The 20,321-nt window shown below is 41.8% G+C and overlaps 1 protein-coding gene and 1 long non-coding RNA gene across 2 annotated transcripts in view; one reads left to right on the top strand and one right to left on the bottom strand.

Annotated features, from left to right (window-relative positions):
- Positions 1–20,321, top strand: part of LOC128366028 (multiple epidermal growth factor-like domains protein 11) — a 220,044-nt gene that overhangs the window by 81,969 nt on the left and 117,754 nt on the right.
- LOC128355353 (uncharacterized) lies at positions 13,419–14,292 on the bottom strand. Its single transcript, XR_008321129.1, has 3 exons — positions 14,262–14,292; positions 14,101–14,164; positions 13,419–13,473 (listed from the first exon to the last, which is right to left on the bottom strand). It is a non-coding gene; the product is annotated as an uncharacterized LOC128355353 (long non-coding RNA).

The raw sequence follows: 20,321 nt of genomic DNA, 5'->3' as shown, positions 1-20,321 counted from the left end.
CCTCACTTTCTCCCCTCCTTCCCTTCCTTCCTGCCTGCCTTCCTTCCTTCCTTCCTTCCTTCCTTCCTTCCTTCCTTCCTTCCCTCCTTCCTGCCTTCCTTCCTTCCCTCCTTCCTTCCTTCCTTCCTTCCTGAGTTTGACATCCCTACTACTTTGACTTTGTGTTTCTGGGTCTCGATCATCACTAAAGATTAAAGTGATGTTTTGTGATGTGTGTCTGGTAGCAGGCATGCCAAAGTGCCTAGTTCTTCCTTCCTTCCTTCTTTCCTTCCTTCCTTCCTTCCTTCCTTCCTTCCTTCCTCACTTTCTCCCCTCCTTCCATCCTCCCTTCGTTCCTTCCTTCCTTCCGTCCTTACTTTCTCCTTCCTTCCTTCCTCCCTTCCTTCCCTTCCTCACTTTTTCCCCTCCTTCCTTCTTCCTTCCTCCATTCCTTCCTTCCCTTCCTCACTTCTCCCTCCTTCCTTCCTTTCCTTCCTTCCTTCCTTCCTTCCTTCCTTCCTTCCTTCCTTCCTTCCTCACTTTCTCCCTCCTTCCTTCCTCCCTCTATTCCTTCCTCACTTTCTTCCCTCCTTCCTTCCTTCCCTTCTTCACTTTCTCCCCTCTTTCCTTCCTTCCTTCCCTTCCTCACTTTCTCCCCTCCTTCCTTCCTCCCTCTATTCTTTCCTCACTTTCTTCCCTCCTTCCTTCCTTCCCTTCCTTCCTTCCTTCCTTCCTCCCTTCCTGAGTTTGACATCCCTACTACTTTGTGTTTCTGGGTCTCGATCAATCATTAAAGATTAAAGTGACGTCTGTGATGTGTGTCTGGTAGCAGGCCATGCCACAAAGTGCTGAGTCAGACTTATTGTGATTCATTTAAACAAATAAATACATAAAGTTTTTTGTATGAAATGCCCTCTAGTGGCCCCCTTTGGATGTCAACAATCAATTTTCCTCCTGTGAGAGTGTTTTTTGGTTTTTACTCCTCCGCTGCTCTAATTGTGAGTCAATCAGCTGAAAAAAGTAAAAAGAGTCAAGAGTTGAACAGAAACAGCTCATTCAATGGCGGGGGTGTTTATTTCTCTTGCTCTTGTGAATGGACATGTTGAATACTGAGCTTTTATTTTGGCGGGGGGTTTTTTTTTTCCTCTTTCACATTTCACAGTTAATCAGTGTAACCTTGTGACTGCAGCTTTGATGAATGAAAAACACTCATCATGCAGGTGTCAGTGGTCCTTCCTTCCTTCCTTCCTTCCTTCTTCCTCCCTTCATTCCACCTTTCTTTCCTCCCTCCTTTCCTTCCTTCTTCCTCCTTTCCTTCCACCTTTCCTTCCTCCCTCCTTTCCATCCTTCCTCCCTCCTTTGCTTCCTTCTTCTTCCCTTCCTTCCCTCCTTTCCTTCCTTCTTCCTTCCTTCCTCCCACCTTTCCTTCCTTCTTCCTCCATTCCTTCCTCCCTCCTTTGCTTCCTTCTTCTTCCCTTCCTTCCCTACTTTCCTTCCTTCTTCATCCCTTCCTTCCTTCCTCCCTGCTTTCCTTCATTCTTCCTTCCTTCCACCTTTCCTTCCTTCTTTCCTCCCTCCTTTCCTTCCTTCTTCCTCCATTCCATCCATCCTTCCTCCCTCCTTTCCTTCCTTATTCTTCCCTTCCTTCCCTCCTTCCTTCCTCCCTCCCTCCCTCACTCCTTTCTTCCTTCTTCCTCCCTTCCATCCTTTCTTCCTCCTTCTTTTCCTTCCTTCCTCCCTCCTTTCGTTCCTTCTTCCTCTTTCCTTGACTCTAGCAGGAGGGTTAAATAAAGAAAACTACACATCTCTTCCCATCCTTCCTTCCTCCCTTCCTTCTTCCTCCCTCCCTCCCTTCCTTCCATGGACATGTTGAATACTGAGCTTTTGTTTTGGCGGGGGGTTTTTTTTCCTCTTTCACATTTCACAGTTAATCAGTGTAACCTTGTGACTGCAGCTTTGATGAATGAAAAACACTCATCATGCAGGTGTCAGTGGTTGGTTGGGGAGAGAGGAGGGAAGAGATATTTTCTATATTAAATTAATGCTGGAAAGGTTTTTTATGTTTTTTTTTCTTACTGATTAGAAACATTATCTACTTTTTAATTTGTTCTAGAGCAGGGGTGTCAAACATGCGGCCCGTGGGCCAGAACCGGCCCGCCAAGGCATTCAATCCGGCCCACTTTCCCTCCTGTCATCTGTCCTTCTTTCCTTCCTTCCTTTCTTACTTCTTTCTTTTTCTGTTTCCTTACCTCCTTCCTTCCTTCCTTCCTTCCATCTTTTCTTAATTTTCTTTTCCTTTCTTCCTTTCCTTCCTTCCTTCCTTCCTCCCTCCTTTCCTTCCTTCCCTCCGTCCTTCCATCTTTCCTTCATCTTCATTTTCTTTCTTTCTTCCTTTCCTTCCTTCCTTCCTTCCTTCCATCTTTCTTAATTTTCTTTTCCTTTCTTCCTTTCCTTCCTTCCTCCCTCCCTCCCTCCCTCCCTCCCTCCCTTCCTTCCTTCCTTCCTTTTTTCTTTCCTTCCCTCCTTTCTTTCCTTCCTATCACTTTTGCCTTCTTTCCATCCTTGTTTCCTTCCTCCCTTCCATCTCTTTAATGACCGGCCCACATGAGATCAAATTTGGCTGTATGTGGCCCTTGAATGAAAATGAATTTGACACCTCTGTTCTAGAGGTTTGAATGGAAAGAGGAAAGAGGCTCCCAATCTGAGAGCAACTAGAGGCCAGTGGTGCTTCAGTTATAGAGGACTGTAGCTGTAATGTGCACAGAATAATAATGACAGACAATTAAATAAAAGTTAGTTTTTATGTAGCACTTAAAGTCTGTGTAAAGTAAGAATAAATATGTGTTCTGAGTTTGACATACCACAGAAAAGTGTGTTGTTAACCACCCTGCCAAATTTGAACGATTAAACAAATCGCCAAATATATAAAATTAAGCTTCAAAGTTGCGTAACAACTTCCTTCCTTCCTTCCTTCCTTCCTCCCCTCTTTCCTCCCTTCCTCATCCCTTCCTCCTGTCCTTCCTTGACCTGAGGACAACAGGAGGGTTAAACTCCCCTAACTCTCCTTTAACAGGTAGAAACCTCAGGCAGGAGGTTCACTGTTATTGGAGAGAGTATCAAGAGAAAGTCATGCAAAGAGATACTGAGAGCTCTTATTTTTGGAAACGGTGTAAATGTGTAAATGTGAAGCAGAGCGCTGTAAAGGGAAACACACTCAGTAAAAAACACTTCCTGGGCAAATAAAAGTGTAGAGAAATGGATCTCTGCACACTCATATCTTCAAATTAAATTAAACACGGTGCAGAAATGCATATATCGAAATTTATTTTTTTGCTTCGGTCACATAGCACTTCTTTTTTTTCTGTGTGAGTGTGTGTGTGTGTGTGTGTGTGTGTGTGTGAGAGAGAGAGTGAAAGCAAAACAACTCAACCAGCTGACTTCCACCTGATAGTGACTAATGAATGATTATTACATTTGCATATTATTACATTCTGCTTGTGTCAGGAAAAAGACGTGGTTCAGTGAAAGGTGAGTTTTTGGGGGGTACTGTAAAGTTGGTGTAGCAGACAATTTAAAGACGACACTGAAAGTACTTCTCAGGCCTGAACAATACAATACAATACAATATAATATAATATAATATAATATAATATAATTAGGGCTGTCAGCGCTAATCACGATTAGATTAATGCAATCCATAACGTGTTAATTTTTTTAATCGCATTTTAATGTTGCAAGCCTTTTTGTCCCTTCTACTCCCCCGTAGACGGCTCCTCTAGCTGTAGCGCTATGCTTTGAAGTGGCCTCCTGCAGTAAACCTACCGCGCTGATGGAAAGTAAGAGAGCTACTGGACTTTTGAACGGCTTGTTTAACTTTAAAACACTTCCAGACGCTTCAGTTGACAAGTCAAAAGTAAAATGCAACCTGTGTCAAACGGAGTTTAACTACCACCGGAGTACGTGGAGTTTGAGTTAGCACCTCCACGCTAAACACCCAGGTGCAGCCAAGCCAGCCTCAGCTCCACCAAAGGACCATTTTGGAGTGTGGGAGTCGCAGCAGAGCCGTGATTGATTCCCAGTTAAGACACTCTGGTAAGAAATGCTTTACATTATGGGCTTAAAACTGCCTTCAAATGGAAAATAACAGGATTTTAAACATGCAATTCAAAACGCCATTAATCGTGATTAACTATGGAAATTCTGCGATTAATCTTGATTAAAACAATTAATCGTTTGACAGCCCTTAATATAATATAATATAATATAATACAATAGTAAAATAGGGCTGCTAAGTGTTATAAAAGGCTTAAAACGACCTGGGCTCATTGATTAGTAACAGCTCTATTCATTATTATGCTGACGACACTGTAATTTATTAATCGGCTGTATTTAAAAGGCAAATTTGTTGGATATACAAAAGGCCTTGATTAAACATAAGATAAGACTTATTACATGCTCCAGATCCCAAATGAAAAGAAGTTTTATTATTAGTACAATATCTGGGGTTCAAATTAAAAAAAAACTTTCCATGTCATAAATATCTGGTTAGAGGAAAAATTAAAACTCATGTTGAAAAACTGACAAAGGAGCTTAAATATAACAATAGATTATTATTACATATCTCTATTAGAGGTGACAGTTTTAGAGCCATCGTTGTGTCCTCTGTGAGAAAGCTGGGATGGAGAAAGAAGAAGAAGAAAGAGAGAAGGAGAGAAGAAAAGGGGTTAGGGTTAGGGTGAGGAAGGAAGGGAGGGAGGAAGGAAAGGAAAGGAAGGAAGGATGGAAAGAGGGAAGGAAATAAGGAGGGGGGAAGAAGGAAGGAAGGAAGGAAGGAAGGAAGGAGGGAGGGAGGGAAGAAGGAAGAAAGGGAGGAAAGGAAGGAAGGAAGGAAAGAAAGAGGGAAGGAAATAAGGAGGGGGGAGGAAGGAAGGAAGGAAGGAAGGAGGGAGGGAGGGAAGAAGGAAGAAAGGGAGGAAAGGAGGGAAGAAAGGAAGGAAAGAAAGAGGGAAGGAAATGAGGGAGGGAGGGAGGAAGGAAAGACAAGGAAAGAAGGAGGGGGTAAGGACAGAAGGAAGGAAGAAAGGCGGATGGAGGAACGAAGGAAAAAGGGAAGGAAATAAGGAGGGGGAGGGAGGAAGGAAGGAAGGAAGGAAGGATGTAGGGAGGAAAGGAAGGAAGGTTAGAGGAAAAATTAAAACTCATGATGAGAAACTGACAAAGGAGCTTAAATATGACAGTAGATTATTATTACAGGTGACAGTTTTGGAGTTTGTGTCCTCTATGAGAAAGCTTGGATGGACATCACTTAGCATTCGAAAGGAGCCACACTGTCTGAAGTCATCATACATAAGCTATCGTTTTATTTATCATCACTTTTAAAGCTTAGAAGAAGAAATATAAAGATAAGTCCTCACCCGTTCACTAGAATGCATTACCTTGGATATACAGAGCTTTGAAAAACCTTTACTGTGTTCTTCATATGTGGTTAAAGGTTACTGCTGTCCTCAAGTCAAGGAAGGAAGGAAGGAAGGAAGGAAGGGAGGGAGGGAAGGAAGAAGGAAGGAGGGAGGGGGAATAAGGACAGAATGAAGGATATCTCAGGTGTGAATGCAGAGCTTTGGAAAAACCTTTATTGGGTTCTTCATATGTGGTCAAAGGTTACTGCTGTCCTCAAGTCAAGGAAGGAAGGAAGGAAGGAAGGGAGGAAGGGAAGGAAGAAGGAAGGAGGGAGGGGGAATAAGGACAGAATGAAGGATATCTCAGGTGTGAATGCAGAGCTTTGGAAAAACCTTTATTGGGTTCTTCATATGTGGTCAAAGGTTACTGCTTTCCTCAAGTCAAGGAAGGAAGGAAGGAAGGAAGAAGGAAGGAGGGAGGGAGGGATGGAGGGAGGGAGGGATGGAGGGAGGGAGGGAGGGAGGAAGGAAGGAAGGAAGGAAGGAAGGAGGGAGGGGGAATAAGGACAGAACGAAGGAAAGACGGAGGGAACGAGGGAGGAAGGAAAGGAGGAAGGAAGGAGGGAAGGATGAAAAGGAGGGGGGATGGAGGAAGGAAGGAAGGAAGGAAGGGAGGAAAGAAAGGAAGGAAGGAAGGAAATAAGGAGGGGGGGGGAGGAAGGAAAGACAGAAGGCAGAAAGGGGAAGGAAGGAGAGTAGGAAAGGAGGGAGGGAGGAAAGATAGAGAGAAGGAGGGAAGAAGGAAGGACAGACAGAAGGGAGGAAAGAAGGAAGGGAAGAAAGGAAGGAAGGAAGGAAACAAAGAAGGAAGGAAATAAGGAGGGAGGGAGGGAGGAAGGAAGCGTTACTGCTGTATCTGCTTATCTTGATGCCATTGTGCCTATATCAGTCTTTTTCTTTAAGCTTTTACACTTTTATGATCCGATTTATTTATTTATTCACTTATTTATTTATTATTTGTGTATTTTTGGGGAGCTGTTATGAATAAGAGCGCTCTGGTTTCCTCATTTGTTTCCCTGTGAGTAAATAAAGGTTAGTTTAAAGTAATAACCTCAAAATTAAGCAGAAAATAGGCTTGTCTGACATTTCCCTCCCTCCCATTATGAATACAGAGCTTTGAAAAAACCTTTATTGTGTTCTTCATATGTGGTAAAAGGTAAAAGTTACTGCTGTCCTCAAGTCAAGGAAGGAAGGAAAGGAGGGAGGAAGGAAGGGAGAAGGAAGGAGTGAGGGAGGGAGGTAGGGGGAGAAAAGAAAGAGAGAAGGGGGAAGAAGGAAAGGAAGGAAGGGAGGAAAGATGAAGGGAGAGAGGGAGGAAGGAAAGAAGGGGGGGTAAGGACAGAAGGAAGGAAGGACAGGAGGAAAGGAAGGAAGGAGGGAGGAAGGAATGGAGGAAAAGAAGGAAGGAAGGAAATGAGGGAGGGTGGAAGGAAAGAAGGACAAAAGGGAAGGAAGGAGGGAGGAAGGAAGGAAGGAAAGAAAGAGGGAAGGAAATGAGGGAGGTAGGATAGAAGGAAGGACGAAAGAAGGAAAGATGGAGGAAAGGAAAGAAGGAAGGAAAGGAAGGAAAGAAGGAAGGAAGGAAGGAAGGAAGGAAGTTCGAAGGAAGGAAAGGAGTAAGGATGAAAAGAGGAAAGATTTTAGGAGAGAATGGAGGAAGGAAAGGAGGAAGGAAGGAAGGAAGTTCGAAGGAAGGAAAGGAGTAAGGACGAAAAGAGGAAAGATTTTAGGAGAGAATGGAGGAAGGAAGGGAGGAAGGAAGGAAGGAAGGAAAGAAAGAGAGAAGGAGGAAGGAAGGAAGGACAGACGGAAGGGGAGCTGTTATAAATAAGAGTGCTCTGGTTTCCTCATTTGTTTCCCTGTGAGTAAATAAAGGTTCGTTTAAAGTAATAACCTCAAAATTAAGCAGAAAATAGGCTTGTCTGACATTTCCCTCCCTCCCATTATGAACGCAGGCCTTATAAAGTGATTTGACATTTAGCCATGTTTTTACTAATATATCACTAAATGTCAAAGTCGGTCTCACCATATGTCCAAATTTCTGCCGGGGGGTGGGGGAACGACCTCGAATGACCTCTCGACTTTATACTATACTCTACATTTCTTCAGTCAACTTCAGTCAAGAGGTTTAAATCGGCAGCGCAACAAGATATTGAGGCTGTGAAAGGAGCTGCACATGCTCAGTGGTGTTTACACAGGACGTAACATCCGTGACGTCACCCATTGGTTTGTGGACTGCTGCTCGGAAGCCAATAGTTTCGAATCTAGGCAGCGCCATCTTGAAAATTTCAGGTGCATGCTGGGAAAAATAAAAACACGGATTCTACGTATATGGGCATGAGGCGGAGCCATGGGCGGAGCGGGGAGGTTGCTATGGTTGCGAGGGCTGGATCTCGAGGACATTGGTCAATCAACCTGTCAATCAGGACGTAGCCACGCCCTAATGCATACCCTGCTTTATCGTCACATATAAAATCAGGGAGGCCAAAATGTCCCAAATGAACATCATACTGCATTGAAGAAGGCTTTAAACTAGCGATTGAGACCATAAACACATTTTGAAAACGTTTACTGAGGTTAGAAATCAAGTGAGAAGTTGGTGAATTCTCCATTGACTTGTATAGAGACGGTCGCCCCCTGGTGGCCTTTTGATAGAATGCAGTTCTAAGTTACTTCCACGTTGGCCTCATTTCAGAGGACCAGAACTCCCCGTCTGGTCTCTACATGTGAGATTTGTTGACGGTATGAAAATACTACTACTACATACTTCAAATAACGTCAGAGTTAGTACGAGTAATAGGAAAGTATGTGGTTTAGAACAGACACAAGGACTTTGCAAAGACGTTTTCCATCGTAGAGTGTATTGTACACTTCTTGCTTCCTCCCTTCCGTCCTCCTTTCCTTCCTTCTTCCTTCCTTCCTCCTCCTTTCCTTCCTTCCTCCTCATTTCCTTCCTTCTTCCTCACTCCTGCCCTTCCTTCCCTCCTTCCTTCCTTCCTCCTCCTTTCCTTCCTTCTTCCTTCCTTCCTCCTTCTTCCTTCCTTCTTCCTTCCTTCCTTCCTTCCTTCCTTCTTTCTCCCTCCTTTCCTTCCTTCCTCCTTCCTGTCCTTCCTTTCCTCCTTCGTTCCTCCCTTCCTTCCTTCCTTCCTTCCTTCCTTCCTTCGTTCCTTCTTTCCTTCCCAAGGACTTTGCAGAACTTTGACTTGTAATGGAGACTTTTTCCATCGTAGAGTGTATTGTACACTTCTTGCTTCCTCCCTTCTTCCCTCCTTTCCTTCCTTCTTCCTTCCTTCCTCCTCCTTTCCTTCCTTCTTCCTTCCTTCCTCCTTCTTCCTTCCTTCTTCCTTCCTTCCTTCCTTCCTTCCTCCCTTTCTTTGTTCCTTCCTTCTTTCTCCCTCCTTTCCTTCCTTCCTCCTTCCTGTCCTTCCTTTCCTCCTTCGTTCGTTCCTTCCTTCCTTCCTTCCTTCCTTCCTTCCTTTCTTCCTTCCTTCTTTCCTTCCCAAGGACTTTGCAGAACTTTGACTTGTAATGGAGACTTTTTCCATCGTAGAGTGTATTGTACACTTCTTGCTTCCTCCCTTCCTTCCTCCTTTCCTTCCTTCTTCCTTCCTTCCTCCTCCTCTCCTTCCTTCCTCCTCATTTCCTTCCTTCTTCCTCACTCCTGCCCTTCCTTCCCTCCTTCCTTCCTTCCTTCCTCCCTCCCTTCCTTCCTTCCTTCCTTCCTCCCTTTCTTCGTTCCTTCCTTCTTCCTCCCTCCTTTCCTTCCTTCCTCCCTCCTCCCTCCTGTCCTTCCTTCCCTCCTTCGTTCCTCCCTTCCTTCGTTCCTTCATTCCTTCCTCCTTTCCTTCCCATGGACTTTGCAGAACTTCGACTTGGAGACTTTTCCCATTGTAGTATTGTACAGTGTAACTTTTATTGAAGTAGTAGATCTCAGTTCTGCTCTGGACTAAAGGAGACGATGCCCTTGTGGGTCGGCCATAATGTACATGAGCTGTATGAAGAGGTTGGCAGAGTGTAACAGCAGTATGCAGGAAGCCAACAGAGTTTGGTGTTTGGAGCATATTAACTTCTGCAAAAGGGATTTTATTTAATCTGAAAGTCTGTATTTTTCTCTTCCTGCTACAGTTGAGTATACAAATTCCTTTTATTCTCTTTTGTCATTCATTCCTCTCACGTTAAAAGCCGGTCAGTTAACCCTTGTGTCGTCCTCCCGGGTCAAATTGACCCCATCTTTTTTGACTGTTCTTCCTTGCTTCCTTACTTCCTTCCTCCTTTCCTTCCTCCCTCTCTCCATACTCCTTTCCTTCCTTCCTTCCTTCCTTCCTTCTTTCCTTCCTTCCTTCCTCCTTTCTTTCCTCCTTTCTCTCCTTTAAATCCTGTTTTCGTCCTTACTCCTTTCCTTCCTTCCTTCCTTCCTTCCTCCCTCCTTACTCCTTTCCTTCCTTCCTCCTCCCTCCCTCCCTCCTTACTCCTTTCCTTCCTTCCTCCTGTCCTTCCTTCCTTCCTTCCTTGCTTCCTTGCTTCCTCTTTTCCTTCCTCCCTCTCTTTACTCCTTTCCTTCCTTCCTTTCTTCCTTCCTTCCTCCTTTCCTTCCTCCCTCTCTCCTTACTCCTTTCCTTCCTTCCTTCCTTGTTTCCTTGCTTCCTCCTTTCCTTCCTCCCTTCCTCCCTCTTTCCTTCCTTCCTCCCTCCTTTCCTAACTTCCTCCCTCCTTACTTCTTTCCTTCCTTCTTCCTCCCTCCCTCCCTCCTTACTCCTTTCCTTCCTTCTGCCTGTCCCTCCCTCCTTACTCCTTTCCTTCCTTCCTACCTGTCCTTCCTTCCTTCCTTCCTCCCTCCCTCCCTCCCTCCTTACTCCTTTCTTTCCTTCCTACCTGTCCTTCCTTCCTCTTTTCCTCCTTCCTCTTTTCCTATCTTCTATCCTTCCTTGACCTGAGGACAACAGGAGGGTTAATGCGGATAGGAAGTCAGATTTAATATGTTTTAGAGTACATCTGAAATAAAAAGACCTCATAACTTATTATTTATATAGTCCGTCTGTGGAAGGAGGGTTGTCTATAAATCTTCCCATTAAGTTAAGATATGTTGTCATTTATTGACTTCCTGTTATAAGATGGAGAAACACAAACGTCATCTCTTTGATTGAATTGGATTTGGGGAATCATTCAGCTGCTTTTATTGTGAAAATCTTTCTGTCTTCAAACATGCAGCAAAGATGACGAAGCATTTCTGAATTTATTAATCTGGTTTAAGGCTCCAAATTTAGTTTTACTATCATTTAAGGCATCGGTGTGAAACATGAGGTCCGTGGGCCAGAACCGGTCCGCCGAGGAGTCCAATCCGGCCCACTTTCTTTCCTTCTATTTTTCCATCCACTTTTTCTTTCTCTCTTTCTTTATTTATTCCTTCCAACTTTCCTTCCTGTCGTTTCTTCCTTCTTTCCTTACTTCCTTCCATTTGTTCTTCCTTTCGTTCTTTCTTGTCTTCTCTTCCTACTTTCATCTGTCCTTCCTTCCTTCCTTCCTTCCTTCTTTCCCTCCTTCCTTCCTTTCCTGTCTTTTCTTCCTTCCTTCTTGCCTTCACTGTAAAAAATTTACTGTAAAATTTACAATAATTTACTGGCAATTTTAGTTGCCAGCAATACTGTAAAATGTACAACATGGTGCTGTAATTTATAAATACAGTTTTACTGTATAAATACAGTATTTAATGTGTTTCTACAGTAAAATTGTAATTATAAATTACAGCACCATGGTGTACATTTACAGTATTGCTGTAAAATGTAAAATTGCCAGTAAATTATTGTAAATTGTATATTTGATATTGTAAAATTACTGTAATATTGCGATACAAAAATGAGGAACCAATCCAAAATAGTCTTTACTTATTTATTAAGTATGGTGCATAATATGTCTTACACAAGTTACAAAAAAGTCTTGTTTTTTCTTAACCAGATCATTTGTTCTGAACTAGATTTTGTTGTCAGATCAACAAAACACTCAATTACTAAAAAACAAAAAAACAAACAAAAAAAAACTATTGTCTAATACACACCTTTTAATGATACTTTAGTGAACATACTGTAAGTTGCTTGATAAGTTACAAAAAGTCTTGTTTTTTCTAAACCAGATTGTTTGTTCTGAACTAGATTTTGCTGTCAGATCAACAAAATACTCAATTACTAAAAAATAATAATTAAAAAAAAAAATCAAACTATTATCTAATCGACACCTTTTAATGATACTTTAGTGAACATACTGTATATTGGTTCATAAGTGTATAATGTAAACACTTTTGCATTTCTGCAAAACATTTAGAAGAGCTGGATCATATTGAGAACCACTGAAAGTCCATAATTTTGCGCATCAGGGTGCAGACATGGGGATTCATCCCTCTTCCTCTCTTCGTAATCTTTGAGCCTTCAGGGTTTATGCCCACAATTCCTCTGTGAAAAGAAATGCCCAAAAACATGCTCTTACTGACAAATGCAGTAGATCCATTCACCGTTACAGGGGAGAATGTTTAGCCTGAAGCCAAAAGCAAATTCACATGACAGTCCATAAGGCCTCTGGAATAAAAACCACCACCATTGAAGACCACTTGAGAAAAAAAATGGGACTTTTTACAATTGCTGAAGAAAATTATCTTGATCAAAATCTGTCTCTGACAAGACACTACGCATACACACACAACAGGTGAGTCACAACATATCCAGATTAACACACAAATGGCTTACAGACACCAAAATCATGTGGCTGCCACAAGCATCTCAGTCCCCTGATATTGAACATAGAAAGCCGAAAGGCAAAGAGAGGCTTTACAAAGTATTAAATACAGCGTTACCAATTGTAGCACTTGTCTTTGGTGGAAAAAAAAATATCTTAAATATTTTTAAATCTTATCAATTTGCTCCCCTTCCTCATTGTTGTCATTGTGAGACTAAATGAATTGTCACAAGATGATATACACTATATTTCCAAAAGTATTTGCTCATCTGCCTTGACTCGCATATGAACTTCAGTCACATCCCATTCTAAATCCATAGGGTTTAATATGACATCGGTCTACCCTTTGCAGCTATAACAGGTTCAACCAGAGAGGGTTAAAGCGGAGCGAGAGGCCCAAACGTTCGACAACTTCCGCGTTCTATTATTGCAAAGGGGAGGGGGGCGAAATCCCCCTTTAAGCAGACCTTCAAAATTCTGTTGTGGACTTCTTCAGCAGAAAGACGTCTGTGACGTAGCGCTAAACACGCACTTTTATGCAGACCGGAACTGTGCCATTTTTGCTTCCATAGAAACGTATTGCGACGCTGTATCTTGATAATAATGAAGGATCTTTGGTTCAAATCTTCTGGGAAGTCTTTCTGTAAGGATTAGGAGTGTGTTTATGGGAATTTTTGACCATTCTTTCAGAAGCGCATTTGTGAGGTCACACACTGTTCCAACATGACTGTGCACCAGTGCACAAAGCAATGTCCACAAAGACATGGATGACAAAAGTTTGGTGTGGATGAACTTGACTGGCCTGCACAGAGTCCTGACCTCAACCCAATAGAACACCTTTGGGATGAATTAGAGCGAAGACTAATAGCCAGTCTCCTCACCCAACATCAGTGTGTGACCTGACAAATATGCTTCCGAAAGAATGGTCAAAAATTCCCATAAACACACTCCTAAACCTTACAGAAAGCCTTCCCAGAAGAGTTGAAGCTGTTATAGCTGCAAAGGTTGGACCGATGTCATATTAAATTAAGAATGGGATGTGACCGAAGCTCATATGTGAGTCAAGGGAGGTGAGCAAATACTTTTGGCAATATAGTGCATTAATAAATGTGGAGAGCACTGTAGTTGATTGAGGATTTGACATACCTTTGAATGAACTCCAAGGTGCATGCAGCCTCCTGTTGGTAAGCGATGTTGAAATTGTAGTAGATGGCAAACAATGCACCCAGACCCTCAGCAAACGGCGTGAGAGATGGCCCAAGGATCACCTCACCCTCTGCTGCCAGCATCCAAGTCTGTGGCATCATTGTATCTCCTTAAAAACAAAACAAACATAAAAAACCCTCACAATTAAATCAGAGAGAAAATGAGAAACACTAAGCCCTGGCACATACTTGATGCATGCGTTTGTGTGTGGCAGCTGAATTGCTACAGCTTGGTTACCTGTTTATGCTGCAGCAACTGCTACTGCTATCCTCATCTGTTAATAAAGTGAACTTGAACCATTGAACCACTTACTACGTTCCTTACAAGTTAAAAAATCGATCATGGAGAACTTGAGCAGCATCTGGAACAAATGTTACACACAGGTAGTGGGCCTGATCTAACCTGGGCACTGAATCACACACATCCAATAAAGCATCAAGTGTGTTGCAGGGCTCAGAAATAAGACACAGCAAATGATATGTATGCAGGACAGAGAGAATGCAACGGTAAGTCTGAGGAGTAAATGATAAGAGTTTGGTAGAGGACTGAGTTGAAATGGCTGCTGAAAATCCTTTCATCAAGATGAACAGAGGGACCGCTGAATGAATACTCCTTCATGTGAACATTAGGACTACATAAAGCAGGATTTGATCTCATTGCTGATGAGTGTGTAGATCAGCAGAGTATGGAAAAGTGATGAGAGTGTAAGAGATAAAGGGAGCATAAGGGACATTACCTTGAATGACCAGTCTTGGCGTGTCCGGTAAGCGCCTTCGCAACTCCACGGAAGGTTCAACCACCTAAAAGAAACAGCAGAGACAAAATACTTCACCGTAAATAAACACCGTAAATTCTTACAAAACTTACCACCATTCACATATATATCAAGTTACTTACATCAACTTCTATCAGAAGCGACGCCCTTTCCTCCTTGAAATGGGAAAGCACTAAATTTACTGAACACACGCTGGCAATCAGGTGCACCACATCTGAATTCAAAATTGGGAACATGCTGATGCAATTTCATGTGCTGTACAAAAGCCAGTATTGTACCACTCTCATTGTTGCAAAATCGACAGGTTAACATTTTGTAAAGATGTAGAAAATAATACCTTGAATGTTGATTCAATCTGTGGAACCTCAATTTCCTCAATGTCGTTCTGAAAAACAATGCACAAAGACAAGTTAGCTAACCTATGAAGAAAATCATTAATATCTTTAATTAATTCAACTCACATTATGTTTCTGCTATCTATCTGACAATTTAAACATGGCAAAACATTGAATCAGATGCCGCAATTTATCAACACTAACTTTTTTTTAAAAAATATTCCACTACGATTCTTTTATATTTAAATGCTAGTTCGTTAAATATGTTGCAGTAAAAAAGCAAACTAACCAGCTAACGATTCATGTAGGCTAGCTAACTGGCCACATGTGCAACTAGCCAGCTAACGATTCATGTAGGCTAGCTAACTGGCCACATGTGGCTTGGCTAAATTACTCATTATCTCATTAACACAACACTCTTTGATGAAACTACAAATTCATAAAATGACTAATAGGGACCGTGATATTAAAAATTATCTAAACAAATAAATCAATATGTACGCTTGCTTATACCGCAACAGTAACGTTAGCTTAGTTAGCTAGCATGCTGCTAATCATGGAATCAATAGGTAACGTTAACAGTTAGCCAAGCTTGCTGGGCTGGTTATGGACATAGGTTATGGATATATATATATAAAACAGAGGTTCCGCTAAATTGGAGTCAAACTAGTATCAGTTGATTGTTACTACAAGTTAAACTAACCTGAATGGAAGGTATGATGATTATTGGTGGACTACTATTACAAAGAAATAAAGATTTAACTGAATGCTTAATTCAAATCTGCTTACTTGCTTGCTTTCCAAGAAGATGATAATTCGCGCCGGCGCCACGGTGACCATCCGCTCTGCAATCCCACAAATCCTTGTGCACAGTGTCCCCTCCCCCAACTCACGTAGGCTACATGTAGTCAGAATTAACGGCTCTGATAGTTGTTTAACTGGGACTTTCGTCCAAAGCAACTTACAAAAGGAAAGGAAGAGTAAATGTGTCAAGATTTTGGGTCACACAAATTGACAATTTTTTGTGCTACTTCTTTATTGAGGTTGCATTCATCAACAGCTTAACTGGCTTTAACCATTTGGCCTAATGTATAGTTACATTAAAACATCTTTTTTAAAACTCATAGGGCTAGGCTATATTTTGCTATAAACAATAAAGGCTACATTTGCAGCCTCTCAAAATTAGGATGAGTGAGCCTACAGAATGTCCTGTAAAATAGCTGTCGACTGTAAAAAATATACCCAGAATTCATAGTAAAATACAGTAACGCTGTAATATCTAAAAAGCAATACCGTACTGTAAATATTTACTGTAAATATTACAGCAATTTGTTACAGTGTTCCTTCCATCTTTTCTTTCTTTCTTTCTTTCTGTCTTTCTTTCTTTCTTTCTTCCTTCCTTCCTCCCGTCCTTCCTTCCACCTTCTCTTCCTTCCTTCCTTCCTTCCTTCCTTCCTTCCTTCCTTCCTTCCTTCCTTCCTTCCAGTCTTCTCTTCCTTGTTTGTGGCCCTTGAATGAAGAAGAGTTTGACTCCTGATTTCAGAGCTTTACATGAATATTGTCGGTGGAAACATTTCTTCTTCTTCTTCTCTGGTCATTTTAGCCGTTGCTCATGACCTGTTTATTTCAGAGTGGTTCATCTCTCTGGGATTAGCAGCTGTCCTAATAAAGCTGGCGGTATCCCATGGTAACCGAGGTCAGGTGGAGATACGCTGTGCTTTCTGCAGACGGTCAAACTTGGTCTCCTCTTAGAGCGGATAGGAAGCGACCTGTGCTCCGACTATGTGACTTTAATTAGCTTTAATCAGCTTTGTGTCTTGTTTATAGCTCGATAACCAATAGAGGCGTCGACGTGTGAAGAATGACCTCATTAGGAGGAAGTAAGGGTGAGGATTTGGTGAAAGTTTTAAGTAAGTAGGCAACAGTTTAGATTAGTATTGCACAGTATTGTAACTCTGTTCTAGTCGATCGAGCTTTAATAAATGTTCCTGCCAAGTTCTTCACTTCGGGTCGAGCAGCTCCCATCAGAAACCCTTCACAAGAATTAACAGAAAGCTCCAGGTGCATTTATTAATTTAATTTATTTGATGATACAAAACATGCTGTCATTACCCGACTCCTAGGCCATGACAACATACGGGAAAGGACACAACGGATAACGATAAATTGAAAATTAAAAATGAAGAGGAGGAAGTTGGAACATAAATGACTTGGGGCAGAGGGCTGCCGCATACTACTTACTTCTATACTACATACTTCCATCCTACACACTACAAACTAAACGATAGTAGGATAGTAAGCCGACAAAACCGATAAAACACCCGTTGCCTTCTATTATTAGGAAAACCATAACGATAGAATTGGTGCTTTTATTTTGAAAACAGGAAGCGAACATACCCTCGCTGTAGCTAGGTGATATGTGACGTTGGGTTTGGGTTTTTTCATAGACTGTATAAAAGAAATGGACGTAACATCCGTGACGTCACCCATTGGTTTGTGGACTGCTGCTCGGAAGCCAATAGTTTCTAATCTAGGCAGCGCCATCTTGAAGATTTCAGGTGCATGCTGGGAAAAATAAAAACACAGATTCTACTTATATGGGCATGAGGCGGAGCCGTGGGTGGAGCGAGGGCTGGATCTCGAGGACATTGGTCAATCAACCTGTCAATCAGGACGTAGCCCCGCCCTAATGCATACCCTGCTTTATCGTCACATATAAAATCAGGGAGGCCAAAATGTCCCAAATGAACATCATACTGCATTGAAGAAGGCTTTAAACTAGCGATTGAGACCATAAACACATTTTGAAAACGTTTACTGAGGTTAGAAATCAAGTGAGAAGTTGGTGAATTCTCCATTGACTTGTATAGAGACGGTCGCCCCCTGGTGGCCTTTTGATAGAATGCAGCTCTAAGTTACTTCCTGGTTGGCCTCATTTCAGAGGGCCAGAACTCCCCACCTGGTCTAAACACACAACCACAAAAAGCTGAATATTACTGTAGTTTTTTTTTTTACTTTTTTGCAACTGGCCAAATATGTTAATTAACAAACCTTTGAGAAAAAAAACATGACTCAGCAGAATTTACTGTTTTACTGCAATTAAGTCATATATGAATGTAATTTCTTGGAGACAGTGGTAAACTCAGAGAGGGAAAAAAAGGTAATCTGAATATCTTTGCATTAATTTCCTTTTTTTTGCATTTTGTATTTTTTCAGTGTTGTTCTACTACTGAGCAAATAATTATCCTCGGGGAACAATAACGCTATTAAATCTTCAATCTCGAAAGGTCAAACCTCTTGAGCGAGCTTACATTTTATTATTGGCACAAAAAAAAAGTGAGTGGAGCCGTAGACAAACCTAGAAACATTCCTTAAAGAGTCGAGCCTTGCCAAAGTGTATTATACAGCTCTTAATTTAGTGCGGAAAGTTCTGCTTAGTGCCAGCGAGCTACTCTTGATCAAAGTCATTAGTCACTTGATTTGGACTCTTTGCTGCTGAATAATTGAGGCAGTGAGAGGATAAAGGATTTGACTATGCTGGCTCACTAGTTAAGAGTAATAAAGAGAGAGAGAGAGAGAGAGAGAGGGAGGCAGAAGGAGGAGAAAATAGAGAGAGGACAGGAAGAACTGAGAGATGTGTAGAGGGAGAAGGAAAAAAAGAAGAAGAGTAAATTAGAGAAAGATTGAGAGGGAGGGTGTGTAAGTCTAATTTATTCTTTGTCTGCTCATAGCTCTGTCCAGCACAGTAGTGATGAAACATTTAACAGTAATATGTGTGAAACTAGCAGCAGCATCTGGGGAGGAACGTTCCTTATGTCTGGACAACTGTACATCACTCCTTTTATCTGCTCTCTACATCATTTCCAGGGTTTTTATTTTTAATCTAAAGATATACTATGCAAGATTTTCATTAATGAAACAATATATAATATATAATAATATTAGGAAGGGAGGAAAGGAAAGAAGGAAGGGAGGAAGGAAAGACGGAGGAAAGGAAGGAAGGAAAGGAGGGAAGAAGGAAGACGGGAAAGGAAAGAAAGAAGGGAGGAAGGAAAGACGGAGGAAAGGAAGGAAGGGAGGAAGGATGGAGGAAATGAAAGAAGGAAGGGAGGAAGGATGGATGGATGGAGGGAAGGAAGGAAACAAAGTAGGAGGGAAGGAAGGAAGGAAAGGATGGAAGGAAGGAAAGAAGGAAGGGAAAGAAAGAAGGGAGGAAGGAAAGACAGAGGAAAGGAAGGAAGGAAAGGAGGGAGGAAGGAAGGGAGGAAAGGAAAGAAAGAAGGGAGGAAGGAAAGACGGAGGAAAGAAGGAAGGAAACAAAGTAGGAGGGAAGGAAGGAAGGAAAGGAGACAGGAAGGAAGGGAGGAAGGATGGAGGAAATGAAAGAAGGAAGGGAGGAAGGATGGATGGATGGAGGGAAGGAAGGAAACAAAGTAGGAGGGAAGGAAGGAAGGAAGGAAAGGATGGAAGGAAGGAAAGAAGGAAGGGAGGATGGAGGAAAGGAAAGAAGGAAGGGAGGAAGAATGGAGGGAAGGAAAGAAGGAAGGAAGGATGGGAGGAAAGGAAGGAAGGATGGAGGAAAGGAAATAATGAAGGGAGGAAGGATGGAGGAAAGGAAAGAAGGAAGGGAGCTCATAGCTCTGTCCAGCACAGTAGTGATGAAACATTGAACAGTAATATGTGTGAAACTAGCAGCAGCATCTGGGGAGGAAAGTTCCTTATGTCTGGACAACTGTACATCACTCCTTTTATCTGTACTCTACATCATTTCCAGGGTTTTTATTTTTAATCTAAAGATATACTATGCAGGATTTTCCTTAATGAAACAATATATAATATATAATCATCATTTATGATCCACTAGAAGTATGTAATGAAGGGAGGGAGGGAGGAAAGGAAAGAAGTAAGGGAGGAAGGAAAGACGGAGGAAAGGAAGGAAGGAAAGGAGGGAGGAAGGAAGGTAGGAAAGGAAAGAAAGAAGGGAGGAAGGAAAGACGGAGGAAAGAAGGAAGGAAACAAAGTAGGAGGGAAGGAAGGAAGGAAAGGAGGGAGGAAGGAAGGGAGGAAGGATGGAGGAAAGGAAAGAAGGAAGGGAGGAAGGATGGATGGATGGAGGGAAGGAAGGAAGGAAACAAAGTAGGGGGGAAGGATGGAAGGAAGGAAAGAAGGAAGGGAGGATGGAGGAAAGGAAAGAAGGAAGGGAGGAAGAATGGAGGGAAGGAAAGAAGGAAGGAAGGATGGGAGGAAAGGAAGGAAGGATGGAGGAAAGGAAATAATGAAGGGAGGAAGGATGTAGACAAGGAAAGAAGGAAGGGAGCTCATAGCTCTGTCCAGCACAGTAGTGATGAAACATTTAACAGTAATATGTGTGAAACTAGCAGCAGCATCTGGGGAGGAAAGTTCCTTATGTCTGGACAACTGTACATCACTCCTTTTATCTGCTCTCTACATCATTTCCAGGGTTTTTATTTTTAATTTAAAGATATACTATGCAAGATTTTCATTAATGAAACAATATATAATATATAATCATCATTTATGATCAGTGTTGGGCACGTTACTTTTCAAAATAATTAGTTATAGTTACAGTTACTTCTCCCAAAAAGTAACTGAGTTAGTAACTGAATTACTCCACTATAAAAATAACTAGTTACCAGGGAAACTAAATATTGCATTACTTTAAAAAATAATAATAATTAAAAAAAAAAAAAAGTATAAATATGTCTAAGAATTTGGATTTTTTTTTCTAAGTGGGTTTCTAAAGGCAGATGTAAGCATAAAACTGCAACGACAGGTACCTACACAGAAATTTCAATTTATAATATTTATTGCACCTCATCAGACCAC

This window comes from Scomber japonicus, chromosome 1 (genome assembly GCF_027409825.1).
Source record: "Scomber japonicus isolate fScoJap1 chromosome 1, fScoJap1.pri, whole genome shotgun sequence".
NCBI lineage: Eukaryota > Metazoa > Chordata > Actinopteri > Scombriformes > Scombridae > Scomber > Scomber japonicus.
Note: the sequence above shows the minus strand (reverse complement) of the source record. Positions and strands in the feature narration are given on the sequence as shown.